The sequence below is a fragment of the Engraulis encrasicolus genome, chromosome 24 (genome assembly GCF_034702125.1).
Source record: "Engraulis encrasicolus isolate BLACKSEA-1 chromosome 24, IST_EnEncr_1.0, whole genome shotgun sequence".
In the NCBI taxonomy this organism is placed as follows: Eukaryota; Metazoa; Chordata; class Actinopteri; order Clupeiformes; family Engraulidae; genus Engraulis; species Engraulis encrasicolus.
Genome location: NC_085880.1, coordinates 11,739,010 through 11,753,756, shown reverse-complemented (window position 1 = coordinate 11,753,756; position 14,747 = coordinate 11,739,010).

Below are 14,747 nucleotides of genomic sequence, written 5' to 3'. Positions count from 1 at the left end.
AGTACTGCAAGCACTGCAGACAAACATAAATCTCCTGAGTCATTTTACTCAACTTTTCCACATCCCCTAAATATAATATTAGATTACTACATATAGCCTACATTTAAGAACATTATCACCTTATTTAAATACATAGAGAAGACACATAATAAGTCTCATGGTTCATCTTTTAAGGGTAGAGACACAATCCTCAAGCATGACGTCAGTTTTGCCCTTCTGAACCCAACAGACGGAATTGACACATCATTTATCTACCGTTTCATGAGAAGTAGGCTTGCACAAATAATGGGAAAAAAATTCTACTCAATTCATATCAGCAGGATGATGACCATATATTTTATCTGATTTTTGTAACCCATATTCGTGAACTTGACACTTTTTTAAATCCACAGTAATGTGTAAAATACTCTCTATCTTGAAAGATGCCAAGTGTACCAGTTAATATATACTGTATATAGAAAATATAAAAATGGGTGTCTTACCGTAGCCAGAGAAGCTGAGGGTGTCAGCAACTGTCTCTTCCTAGCATCTGTGGAGAGTGAATGATACTGTGGCTCTGCAAGAGTGCTGTGGCAATGGGGTGTGGTACTCACAACTAGCTCGACTAGCACACCTAGCTCGGCCACCGTGGAATTCTAAACAACCCCCGAAGGAATTCTAAACAACACCCCCACCACCCAAGCCCCACCCCTTTGATCCTTAAAAGCGTCCTCACTGTACTGTACTTGACAGTTACGAAAGGCCGCTTTAGGCATGTATCTCTCCAGCTGCTATGGTGGGCTGCAGTGGCCCAGAAAACTCAATGTCTCCCGGACTCCTTCGTCGATCCTGGCAATCACAAGGACGACTGCATGCACAACACGGCAGCGTGGTCAAACTCCTCCTTCCCATAAACACGTACAGCATGGGATCAAACAAGGGGTTGAGGGACAGCAAAATGCTTGTTGTCACTGACAGGTGCTGCAAAAAGTGGTCTCTGATGCAGCTGGGACATGTAGACATGAGCAGCATCATCACAATATAGGGCAGGAAGAAAGCAGTGTATATGACCAGGACGAGAGCCAGCATTCCCATGATCCTCCTCTGTTCACGTGGAGAGATGGAGATGGACTTGGAGAGAGCCCTCCAGGTCTCCACGAAGAAGAATATGACGAACGGATAGGGAAGAAGGCCCAGAAGAGACCAACCTATGTAAAATTTGTCCATCTGAATAATACCAGCAAGCGATGGCAACAGGACACTACATACCGTAACAACTGCTACCGTCCATATGAATGCAGAGAAAAGAACCGATTGTTTGGTTGTCCGGTGAATCCTGTACCACATGGGATGGGTGATCATGACGTATCTCTCCCCAGCAACGCACACCATGAAGTAGATGCTAGCCGTCAGTCCGGTACAGTAGGCGGACATGAACAGTTCGAATGCTACACCAGGCGGTTTTATGCTGTAGGCGATCGGTTTGGCACATATCTGAAGCAGATCAGAGATCAGCAGGTTGATCACATAGACTGGGGCGGCCTGTTCAGTCTTGATCAGGGAGAGGAGTCCACATATGGCCACACACAGCACGGGCAGCGCTATGGGCAAAACCACCCAGGCGTGAAGAGCCATGGGAAAGGTTAATTCTTCCAGATCAGTCACATTGAGGGACTCTGCGAGATGTCGTTGAATGTTCTCCATTTTGTTTTTCTACAGTTGTCTCCTTGTTCTTGATCTTTTTTTTCCTTTTTCTTCTGCCAAGAGTTGTGCAATAGCAATGAAGCTATAACAGGTTATCGGGGAGTTATTAACAGTGTGATCCACCCCATAGGAAAGTGCCTTTTGCCTCTTGTGACAATTAAGACAAAGGAGGAGGACTTGAAATATCCAGTTGAGCAATACCTGCGAAAGATGAACACATGACAAAGAAGGATGAAAAGACTCTAAGGTACTGTACCTTTAGGACATGGGTGGGGAACCTATGTCTCGAGGGACATCTGCGGCCCTTGAAGCCGTTTTATGTGGCCCCCGATATAATTTTAATGTTATGCAGCTTCACAAGAAAGGTGACATATTTTGTAAAGGAATCTTAGACATTACATTTGCAATACAATTAAGTTACATTCAGGATGACCTAGAGAAGGTGGGATCTGTTTTAAAGGTGGCTGCCTCCAATATAGGCCTAAAGTGCAGGGGGAAATCCTGGTTTGTGTTCATAGTACGGCCCTCGGATGACTTTGAAGTGGCCCCTCAAATGAAAAAGGTTCCCCACCCCTGCCTTAGGAGAACTAGTCCAGAAAACTGGATCGACAGAATTTTTATTGTGCATTCATGTGCTCTCGGAATTATGGTAAATACCAAATGCTGACATGGGAAGCACACACGAACACCACCCAAGTGGTATTTTCCAATGGAAAATGCTATGAAAATGTCTGTACACAAGTTTTCAAGAGCACACGAATGCACAATTACAATACATGGGAAGCTCAAATACTGTATATAAACCTGACTCTCTAGCCAGCTGGTACGTTTCACCATCGTCTTCATGACACTCTTCCTATCAAAAACCCTTATGATGTGGTTGGATAAACAATCTGTCCATCATCTTCACTGACACGCCACTTCAGCCACTCACATTGTACTCAACCTGTGAAGCAGCTAAGAGCGACAGGCAGAAGAAATGCCATAACGCAGACCATTTATGCAAAATCCCACCTGGCAATCCTGATTGGCTCATCCATTCAGAAACGGCTCTCACTTCCACAGTACTCAGATGGTTGCGTGGAGAACTCGGAACGCCCTGGCATAGAGCTTTGGCAAAGTACTGCCAGATGACGCAAGTCAGGTTACAGATCACTGATTCTTGAGAAAGCGGCTAAAACATGTCTCTGCAATAAACTGCCAATTCTGTTGAAAATAAACAACATTTTCATGAACAAAATGAATCCAGGTAAAGACACAGGGGTCTGTTACATAAATGTACAGTCGTTTGAAATATTTAAGTGTAATTTTATTACTTTTCATGGCTATAAACCTGCCCACACCCTGTAAAAACAGCTGTCCCAAGGACAGACATCATCATTTCAAGTGACTTAAAATGTAAAAATCACTGATATTATTGAATAATATCACCATGATGTGAAAGTCAATATTGAAGTGGTTCTGCAGATATGCACATAGTGCGTGTAAAGCAATATTTACTACTATTTTCTGATTGCTCAAAGTGTGTCCAGCATATTAGTCACCACCGTCAGATTTTTAAAAAAAGACAATAAAATCAGGTATGCGCAAGGTCATTGTCATTACTTAGGACCCCTTTTCAAACCTTTAGATCTACTGAGTACTTCACCATCACTGAAGCTCCTGTAAGTTTACTAATTTCTCCTCAATTTGATAATTTGTTTGGACACTGGTACTGTCCCAACCATAAACTGTCAACACCGTCGGGGGTTTTAATAGTATTATTGTTACATTAATGTTAATTATATATACTTTTTCAGAAGCGTCATGAAGCCCCTAAGAAACAGAGCGAAAACGAAGTGGCTAATGTGAGCAAAAAATGCACAATATGTAAAAGAGTGTTTTTTTGTCTCACACCGTCAGATGTCACCACCGTCAGATTTTGTTCCGCTCATCATCTTGTTCCATATTTTACTAAATTGTGCTGGTTAATGAAACATTACCAGACATGTTAGTGATAATTGTGACCCAAACTTATACTCCAGCCTCCACTGAGGTGCATTTGGAGGGTTTTTTGTCACAAAACCTGACGGTGGTGACATCTGATGTAGTTAACCAAAAACGTGTGTTTTACATGTTTTTGACAAGTTTTAAGAATATGCTTCCAATAAGTATCTACAATTATGTTGAATTGTAAAAGTAATTCACATACAGTAAACTTATTTTTTTTACTTCTAATTCTGTCTGACGCTGGTGACAAAACCAAGAAAGAGCCCATTTTATGAAAAATGTAAAACATGGGGAGCTTGGCCAATACATTCACTGCACAGCCAAGACGTTCATCTATGATAATACACCTCTATATTTTGGATTTGAACAACTTAAAAACTGTTTATGCCACATTTTCAATAATCTAGGCCTACTTCCTAGAGTATCTAACAAATGAAGAAAAAACACATGCACAAACATACTGTGCACACACAAAAATAAAGTGTTTATGCTAGATGTCATTGACTTGAGAGGGCTATTTATTTTGCTAAATGTAAGTAATAATTAGGTCACTTTCACCACCTTCAGATTACTGTCACCACCGTCAGTTCTTAAGTCACCACCGTAAGAAGGAGTTTTGGACATTTTAAATGAATGTGCTTACAAAATTTTACTTTGCAGTTGTTGAATTATCAAAGTAATAGCAAATTTAAGCCTACACGAATATTTGTGAAATTACAAAAAATTGTTTGATCTATTTAGCCATTAAGTAAGCATTGTCTGACAGCACATATTTTTAAATTAGAACACATGAAGCAGTATTAAAATAGAATGAAAGTGAATTTTCAACATTTAAAGGCGTATGTGTGAACCAAAAAACACACACAATCACTTAAAAACTCCAGATACATATGCAACCAAACCAATACACTTTTTATTGCTTTTAATTGTGTCTGACGGTGTTGACAAAAAACAAGGTATGATCGGAGAAAAACCTGATTTCTGAAAAAAATGGAAAATGGGGAGATTGGCCTTGTGCATTTCTGAAAAGCCAAGACCTTTGTCTACGAGGATATACCATATTATTTTGTAATTCACTTGGTTTTTTTCTTTCACGATTACAACCTGTTTTAGCCACTTTCTCAAGAATCAGTGAGATACTATATCACCAGAGGCAAGATTCAACCACAGATGAGCAACACCACTTCTATGGGGTGGACAGGGGGTTGAAATTAGTCTGTTTCGCAATTATGTCTAACAAGTCAATCAAGCGGGAAAAATTACTACCGGTTTCCAACGAAAACTGTGGGGAGTAAGTTTATGTCTATGCCACCAGATGCTACTTGTCCTACTTCAAATGCATTGAATAGAATATGTTTGACGTCACAAAGTCTATGCCCACACATGCCCAATGATCATGTGGGTTGATCAGGCTGGTCAATGAAAAAAAGGCCCTACCGTGGCGGTAACGGTAGGGTACTCGTCGACGTGGCCGACCCAGGTTGTTCCGATCCAGACCCCTTTGCCAACCATTCCCTGTCTCTCTACCAACTTGCTTTCTGTCACCACCTTCAATGTCATGTCATATAAAACTTAAAATGAAGGCTTGAAAAGCCCCCTAAAATACTTAAAACTAGCACAGAAAATAAACACTCATACTGAGCCCTATGGAGTCCTATTATTATTATTATTATTATTCAGTTAATCACACTTTCAAATCAACAGATGCCTACAGCTTAATTACAATCCAAATTCAAATTTGATTGAGTAACCAGAGCATGACATAATGAAAAAAAGAAAATGGTGATCTTACCATCTGGAATAGATGCAATTGAGGGGCGCCTTTGTCTTTCAGTGTGGGAGGTGCAGGGACACAGCAGCACGATATGGCCAGCCTAGAGGCAAATGACAAACAAACCATGTGTCAACATAGGAGGCCCACTCATATTTCTGAACAAGCAAGACATTAATTAACATGTGGTGGCACAGCCCAGTCTCATGCCATTTCATAGTATGGTCACCAAAATAATCTATAACATATGTGATACCGTTACGGAAATTGAAATACATAGGCAGTAGATGCGTAACCCAGTCACGAGAAAAATGAGGCTTTTTTGTAACGGTATCACGAATATTATAGATTATTTTCGTGACCGTACTAGAAAATGGCAGGAGACAGGGTTGGGTGGCGTGGTGTCAGGCAGTCATGACAAACTCCAAGCTTTTAGCTGTAAGTGTTCTTTAGCTACGTTATTTGATGACCTTAATCTTACAATATTCAACAAAACCCTTTTTATAAATTAAAATAGCAAACTACTGTACAGTGCCTCCTTGGAAGGGGCCCTGTAGAGCTGTAGAGCGAGTGAATTCTGTGAGATCTGACAGTTTCTACAAAGTGAAATGAAATCATCTGATTTTCCAGTCTACCAAGTCCTCTGGAGTTATGAGGGCTTAGATCTGGTATGGCATAGTAATCTGGAGTTGTGATAGCTTAGGACTGGTAGAGGATAGTCCTGTGGAGTTATGATGGCTTAGGGCGGGTATAGGATATTCCTCTGTGTTTGTAGTATGATGGCTTGGGTCTGGTATTGGATAGTCATCTGGGGTTGCATTGTGATGGGTGGGGTCTGTTATCCCTGCTAGAGGGCACCAATGACTTACAGTAGGGTGGAACAACAAAAATAAAGTCTCCAACACCAGGCTCCTGTTCTTTCTTTTCTTTATGACTTTTTGGGTAGCATGCCCAAAGTATACTTTAGTAACGTAGCCCAGCACCCCAGACGGACATGCATGTTTTATTAGCTTGACTAATGACTAAATTAACTACAAAGAAATCAAAGTCCTTAATGCTGCTTTAAATCCATTTTTAGTCAGTATTTGTACAGCTTGATATTTGCTTAAAAGCAACATTTCGACCCCGCCGGGTCTTCCTCAGATGACACTTTATTGTGGATTCAGCTTCAATTGTCTTGCACCTGGCTACGGCAGAGGGGTGTGCATAGCACACATTTATCCTTTTCAACAACTGGCAAAGTTGACCGATGAAATTACAAGCAAACAGTTGTGTGTCAACAAGAACATGTGTCCCCAGCTCATCAAATCCTCTATACTGTACCTACCAAAGCTAAATGAGCCATGACAAATGCCCATAATCAATTCAATGGTCCTTCATCCCATAAACCACAGGTGTCGAAATCAAGGCACAGGGGCCCGATTTGGCCCGCCATGTCATTTTACTTGGCCTGTAAGATAATTTCAAATGTGTACTCTATTGCAGATGGATCATGCACACACCGCAATATTATGAGTTGAAAACGAAATGTTGTGTGTCACATAGAATTTTTGAGAGGGCCCAGGCCAGAGTAACATTAGAGTGATACTGTGCCATTTTCGGAAATAAGCCCATATTACACCTCCCCTTGAGCTAAATGTTGAGTTTTACCTTTCTCCTGTACTTCCAGTCGTTCTCTGACTATGGCAGTCCAAATTTTACCTCCAAGCTAGCAATTAACATTGACTCCTATGAGACCAGCTAGCCGCCAAATTAGTTCTCTTAGAATTCAATGTTAATCGCTAGCTTGAAGGTAATTGGAGAACAATTGAAAATACAGGTGAAAGGTGAAACTCAATCATTTAACTCAAGGACAGGTGTAATATGGGCTTATTTCCAAAAATGGCACAGTATCACTTAAAATGTAATCGATAGTGGTGTCTCCCACTCATCTACACAGTAGTCTACACAATATCAGAATATGTGCTGGCACATTTTAAGTACCATATGAACCATACGATACGGATCTAGCTTTAAATAGACTATTACCGGGCAATCTGTGCAGACATGCACAATTTCTGTCAATTTTGAATAAATATCGAGTTTGGTTTGTGACTTTTGTGTTTGAGTTTTGATTTTGGCCCACGGTGAATTTGAGTTTCACACTCCTGCCATAGGCATGGCGAATACAAGTCACAGTCAACGGTAACACTTGACTCCGGTGTTATAAGCATGTTGTCTTTGCCATAACCGAATGTCACTTAAGGCCAACAGTCATAACATGTTTATGGCATAGACATAATGTTTATGACACATGCATAACTGTATGATAGGTAGCAGGCTTCACTCAGGTTTCTTGATAACGTTTAAGGGTGCTGGCCCAAATAAATACTTAAAAGAAAAAGGGGGGCGCACCTGGCATCAATTGTTTTCTTTAGTTTTGTGCACAGGCGCATCAGTTGCACACTGAGGAAGGCACACGCCGAAACGCGTCTGTGCACAAGAGTAAAGAAAACAATTGATGCAAGGTGCGCCCCCCCTTTTCTTTGACATGCATAACTGTGCCATGACTCTATTATGACACTGTAATGACATGCTTATGACACCGGCATCAAGTAAAGTGTTTCCTAGTCAACAAGTCAACAGAATTGTTGATTGAATATCACTATAAACACAGACTGATGCAGAGAAAGAATTTATTTTTGCCACATATTAGCATGAACTGTAAGGCCACAATAAAAAATATCCACAAACAAGACATTATAATCAAATTTGGAAACGCATGGCGTCACATGCAAATAGTCCACACAATTCTTGTACACCTCTTTGGCCAGGTGCGTTGAAAGGGGACCGCTCATTGTCCACATTTACAGCGTTTTAATAGCGACATTAAATAGCGACGTTTCGGTCTGTTGGTCTTCTTCAAGCAATTCAACCCTGTAATATTTGTGCATATATGATGCTGATTGGAGAAATGTTGGTTGCTGTGGTGGCCCACAGTGTGTGTGTGTGTGTGTGTGTGTGTGTGTGTGTGTGTGTGTGTGCTTGCACGTGCATGCACACATCTTTCGGTAAGCACAAACATTTACACATTTCCTGACACACCGTATACATAGTTTGTTCTGGCCAGGGCAAACACTCTTCTTTCCTAGATCAGACCCTCCATACTAAGGAGAGATCAACTGTATTATAATTCAACAACTTTTCTAAGTCTGTTTCCTATTTTAGTGAGGAAATGTAATTTTAGTGGTTCCTTATAGCCACTAACTCTGCCTAATCATACACTGGCTAATCTCACCAGTTGGTCCTCCGTATTACATCAATTCAATATTTTATGCAGCTACCAGTATTCACTTAAAAAGCTGATAGACACCAAAGAGAAAATTAAAGATCGAATGACATTATGAACCAAAGTGATATGAAAAGAGAAGAACAGAAAACTCACCAACGGTCGGAAAGAGTGAAAGGTAAAGAGACCGTCCGACTGAAGTGAAAGATGTCCTCTGCTTTTAGAAGGGGGGGGCAGAAATGTTTTCTGAACAAGCGAAACACTCATTAATTATCCTCTGGTTTCATTGAAAGCTGTATAACCTTGTTTGTACCACAACATAATATGATACACATTAGGCTACCAGTATTCATTCTCAGAATTTTTTTAAATTAAATATTGGCAACATAATGCCATCATTACCCTGCAATTAAACTACAATTCAGAGATGTGTACCTGCAATATTGCCCATTGGAAAACTGTGCTATTAATCTGCTATTCCATCTTGTCGCTTGAGATAGCAGAGCATGTTGTATTCACATCATTCTGTTAATATTTTTTCTGGGTTACTTCTCATAAGGGTACCTTAGAGCCAGAGATACGTTTTCAAAAAAGATACAAGACATACGACGAAGGACTTCAAGTTGACATTCAGTTGAGCAATACTTCAGTAGAGGGATAAACAGAGGAGAGAGCTGGAAAAACAGAGGGGATCCCATCTGCACCATGCTCCTAAAGTATTGCTCTGCTGATTATCTCTACTGAAACTCATTTGTCTTAGTTGTGTCGTGGATGTTTTTTTAAGCTTATCTTGCACGAACGAAACACATTTGTTTATCTATATTAATATCACAGTATACCTACGATATATTATACTCAGAAACAGAATGTTTTTTTTTCATTGTACCATTTTTAGCATATTTGCTCCTTGGCTTATCTATCAAACCCTGGAAAAATCATGTTTTAGTGATGTTCGCACGACTTGCCATAAAACTTTTCATGATGAGGTCATCTTAATGTATGGATACAGTGGCAAAGCTATCATTGGTGTAGATCATGATTGAAACTTGAAACTTGATTCGTGTAGGTCTGAAGTTCGGCCCAGACAGAAAAGTGCCATTTTTCGACGTTTTCAGGGGGTACTTTTCTTACGAGGACAACACTTTGCAAACATATTGCTTTGCGTGCTAAAATATATAGACTTATATCCTAACCCCTACTAGGCCAATGTACAACTTGAAAAGACTGTACTGTAGGTCTATGGAGTTTATTATAGCATTTGTTGTGGGGTTGTGGTATAGTGTCTGTTTTCTGGCTTAACACCATGATGGGCAGTATGCATGTACAGTCCACAGGAGCAACCAGAGTAATCATAGATTGACCAATACTATATGACATGATGTAGGCCTAAATCTTTATATACGGTTATGATGTTGTGTTTGGTGCCCCCTAAGACAATCACAGACATTGCACCGGACATACAGACAGACACTAGATAACATTATAGTATTGTACAAACCCCAACTCCGATGAAGTTGGGACGTTTGGTAAACAGTGAATAAAATCAAAATGCTATCATTTTCAAAACATTCAATCTATTCATTAGATGGAGAATAGTGAAAAGACAACATATTAAGTGTTAAAATCGAGAAAAAATATTGTTTTGGGGGACATATGTACTCATTTCTAATTTGATAAATCCAACACGTCTCAAAAGAGTTGGGACGGGGATCAGTGAAATTTAGTAAACATCCAAATAAGATAAAACAACAAAGAAGAACATTTCAAAATGAATTGTACTGACGGACAATATAGGTGTCCAGGTACAAGATCATCACAGAGAGGCTGAGTCACTCAGAATTAAAGATGCAAAGGGAATAATTACCATAGTTATTACATTCATTTTTGAATTCCCTTTGATTTACCACGATTGAGTGTATAGAAGACATATTTTTGTTAATAAAATCATTGTATATTCATGACATCATGAAATATATATTGGCTGTAGTCTCACTCTAGCACTCCAGGAATTAGAGCTATTGAAAATTGACCATATTAAGAATGCTTAATGCATGAAAATGATACAGGGGTGTAACATTCTCCTAAGCACCTGAGCTCACTTGAAATAGACCCAGAAGACATGGGAAACTGTCCTTTGCTTACAGAAGTCGGCAGACGTTGTAGAAGTCCATTCTTTTTGACAATAATAGAGCATTACACATCCTGTGCTACAGTGAAAATGGACCATCCAACTTGTGTTAGTGCTAGCTTCAAAAGTCAGCCTCCATGATGGCATGCGGGTGCAGTAGTGTATTGGTTAAGATGTTCTCACTCATCTGTAGAGTTAAATACAGTGCTGAATGGTATAAATGGGTTTTAAACAGCATGAAAAGCCACTCATGCATTATATTTTGAAGGGAGATCTTCGATTACTGCCACATAGTAAGGTCAAATTGCATTCTCTACTATGTTTTAACAGTTTGGCTCCATCATAAGGACCAGCAGGTGATAAAATGGTGGGTTTTTGGTCAAGACCTGTCACACTGTAAGCACTACAGAAAGGAAAACATTGCAAAACATGACAAGGAATACACCCACCATTTAAGCTGGTGAAATCATGTCCAAGATAGGAATTAACACTGTTTTTTTTATATAAAATCATCTCATCGGTTAATGTATTTAACTGTTAAGTGTTGTCTTTTGTTTTGTTTTTAGTCTTCCTCGACATTTGCTGTCATTTATTGTCCCCGTCCCAACTCTTTTGAGACGTGTTGGATTTATCAAATTAGAAATGAGTACATATGTCCCCCAAAACAATATTTTTTCTCAGTTTTAACACTTAATATGTTGTCTTTTCACTATTCTCCATCTAATGAATAGATTGAATGTTTTGAAAATGATAGCATTTTGATTTTATTCACTGTTTACCAAACGTCCCAACTTCATCGGAGTTGGGGTTTGTAGAAGAGCCATACGATGAACATTACATTTACATTTTTTACACATGTTGGAGTTTATATATATATATATATATATATATATATATATATATATATATATATATATATATATATATATATAAACCCCTGTCTGGCTTGATGGCAGACCAACATAAAAGACAAACACATAGACAACACGTAATTGTTTGAAATACGTATTTATTCAAGAGTGTGAAGAAAAGTATGCAAAGTCTTTAATAGCCTATATACGCACGTGTGTGTGTGTGTGTGTGTGTGTGTGTGTGTGTGTGTGTGTGTGTGTGTGTGTGTGTGTGTGTGTGTGTGTGTGTGTGTGTGTGTGTGTGTGTGTGTGTGTGTGCGTGTGCGCGCGCGGTTATCTGTATGTAAGTATTGTATGTATGTATGTATTCATATACATAGGCCTATGGAAAATAAAAGAGGAAATTTAAGGAAAAGTAAACTACATGTGAAAACCAAAATGTCCACAAATATTAATAAACGTTAATGATACGCACAGTTTCACACTAAGTCACACATATTTTAAGTTCAAATGAGTATGATCAAAACCCTAAGTAGACCCAAGCTCTAGAAAAGGTAAATCAGAAGGACGCCGTAAAAGGTAAGAGTGACACATTTCTACAAATCCATCACTTCGAACTGTTGAAAGAATCAATCAAATACAAAGTTCTTACAAATAGCATGTTCAAGAAATATTTTCATTTAGAGTGAACATGGCACTACACAAGCATGCAATCCCCACAGGACATGAGTTCAGCAAGAAAAAAGTAAACAGAGGTGTCATAGTCAAAAATATGTAAATTCATGATGTTAAATCAACACCAGTACATTGTTGCATTGACTGACCAGTACTGATTTATATCTTATAATAAATAAAGAACAAATATAAAACAATACGAATAGAGTGAAGAAACAAGGTTTCTGATGTCTAACATGATATGATATTACACGTTACCAGTTATTGTACATATTGAGATGGAGACAGTGTAACACTGACCCCTTAAAGTTTAATTGAAAAGTAAAAACCCTGCCTCAAACTTGACTCATACATTTCAGGATCAGCTGATTGATGTGACCTGTGTCCAAATTCTACATTTGACACCCCAGAAAATAATAGCAATATTTTTAATGCAATAGGCCTATCTAACAAAAGGAACATTTAAACTCACTCAGCGTTTGTAGAATTAGCTATTTGGGGAGAGTGCTCTTACAATAGTACTACCCTATCCTATCATGTCACTAATCCACATAGGCCTACTGAAAATCTACAAGCAATCCCATTAACATAATGTTCACCTTGATTCAGCGTCTTACTACCACACTGTCTCTTAATAATTCAATATTTTCTCTACTAAATAAGTATGTCTAAGACAATATTTACAACAATGTGCCACAAGCCCACAAGTATGCTCGTGATCCATAAAATGTAATCATATTTTTTGTGAACCTCCCTTGAGTACGATTAAATTGTGAATTGTCTTAGTATTTATGTACTGCTGGTTGTGTTGTTCACCAGTGGAGGATTCATCACAGTACTTTCCAGCTGACTGCGTCTGCTACATCGACAACATGGCAGGCAGGGTGAACTCCTTTTCCCCATAAACACATAAAGCACAGGATCTGCCACAAGGTTAAGGGACATAAGTGCTGTGGAAGTCACTGCCAGGCATTGAAACGAGTAGTCTGTAAACATCCATGGAGACGAGGACATTAGCAGCATCAGTACAACGTATGGCAAGAAGAAAGCCGTGTAGATGACCAGGACGAGAGCCAGCATTCCCATGATCCTCCTCTGTTCACGTGGAGAGATGGAGATGGACTTAGAGAGAGCCCTCCAGGTCTCCACAATGAAGAATATGACGAACGGATAGGGAAGAAGGCACACAACAGACCAGCATATAAAGACTCTGTCCACCCTAACGACGTCAATTACGGCAGCTATCTCAGTCGCACCTACTGTCACAAAAGTGACCATCCACACAGTCAAAGAGCAGAGAACTGACTTCTTGATAGTCCGGTGAATCCTGTACCAGAGGGGATGGACGATCATGGCGTATCTCTCCCCAGCAATGCACAACATGAAGAAGATGCTCGCAAACATCCCAGAGGAGTACAGAAAACCTATGAGTTCGTAAAAGGCACCCGAAGGGGACATGCTGAGGATGGCCGGCCGAGCACATATCTGAAGCACATCCGAGATCAGTAGGTTGATGACGTACACCGGCACCACATGGTCGCTCTTGGTCAGGGACAGGAGCCCCCGAATGGCCAAGCACACCACAGGTAGAGCGATGGGTAAGATCACCCAGGTCTGAATTGACATGAAGAAAAATAAGTTATTCAAATCTGTCACGTTGAAGAATTCCAAAAGCTTTTTGTGGAAGCTCTCCATATGTCTTTTTTGTTTGTTCTGCAGTTGGAAGAGAGTGAGCAGATAGGAGAGGTGGGGTCAGTTCAAATGACTCATAAGACAGAGCACGGCCGATGCTAATGAATGAACTTTTAGTCTGTGTGTGTGTGTGTGTGTGTGTGTGTGTGTGTGTGTGTGTGTGTGTGTGTGTGTGTGTGTGTGTGTGTGTGTGTGTGTGTGTGTGTGTGTTTGCACGTGCATGCACACATCTTTCGGTAAGCACAAACATTTACACATTTCCTGACACACCGTATACATAGTTTGTTCTGGCCAGGGCAAACACTCTTCTTTCCTAGATCAGACCCTCCATACTAAGGAGAGATCTACTGTATTATAATTCAACAACTTTTCTAAGTCTGTTTCCTATTTCAGTGAGGAAATGTAATTTTAGTGGTTCCTTATAGCCACTAACTCTGCCTAATCATACACTGGCTAATCTCACCAGTTGGTCCTCCATATTACATCAATTCAATATTTTATGCAGCTACCAGTATTCACTTAAAAAGCTGATAGACACCAAAGAGAAAATTAAAGATCGAATGACATTATGAACCAAAGTGATATCATGAAAAGAGAAGAACAGAAAACTCACCAACGGTCGGAAAGAGTGAAAGGTAAAGAGACCGTCCGACTGAAGTGAAAGATGTCCTCTGCTTTCAGAAGGGGGGG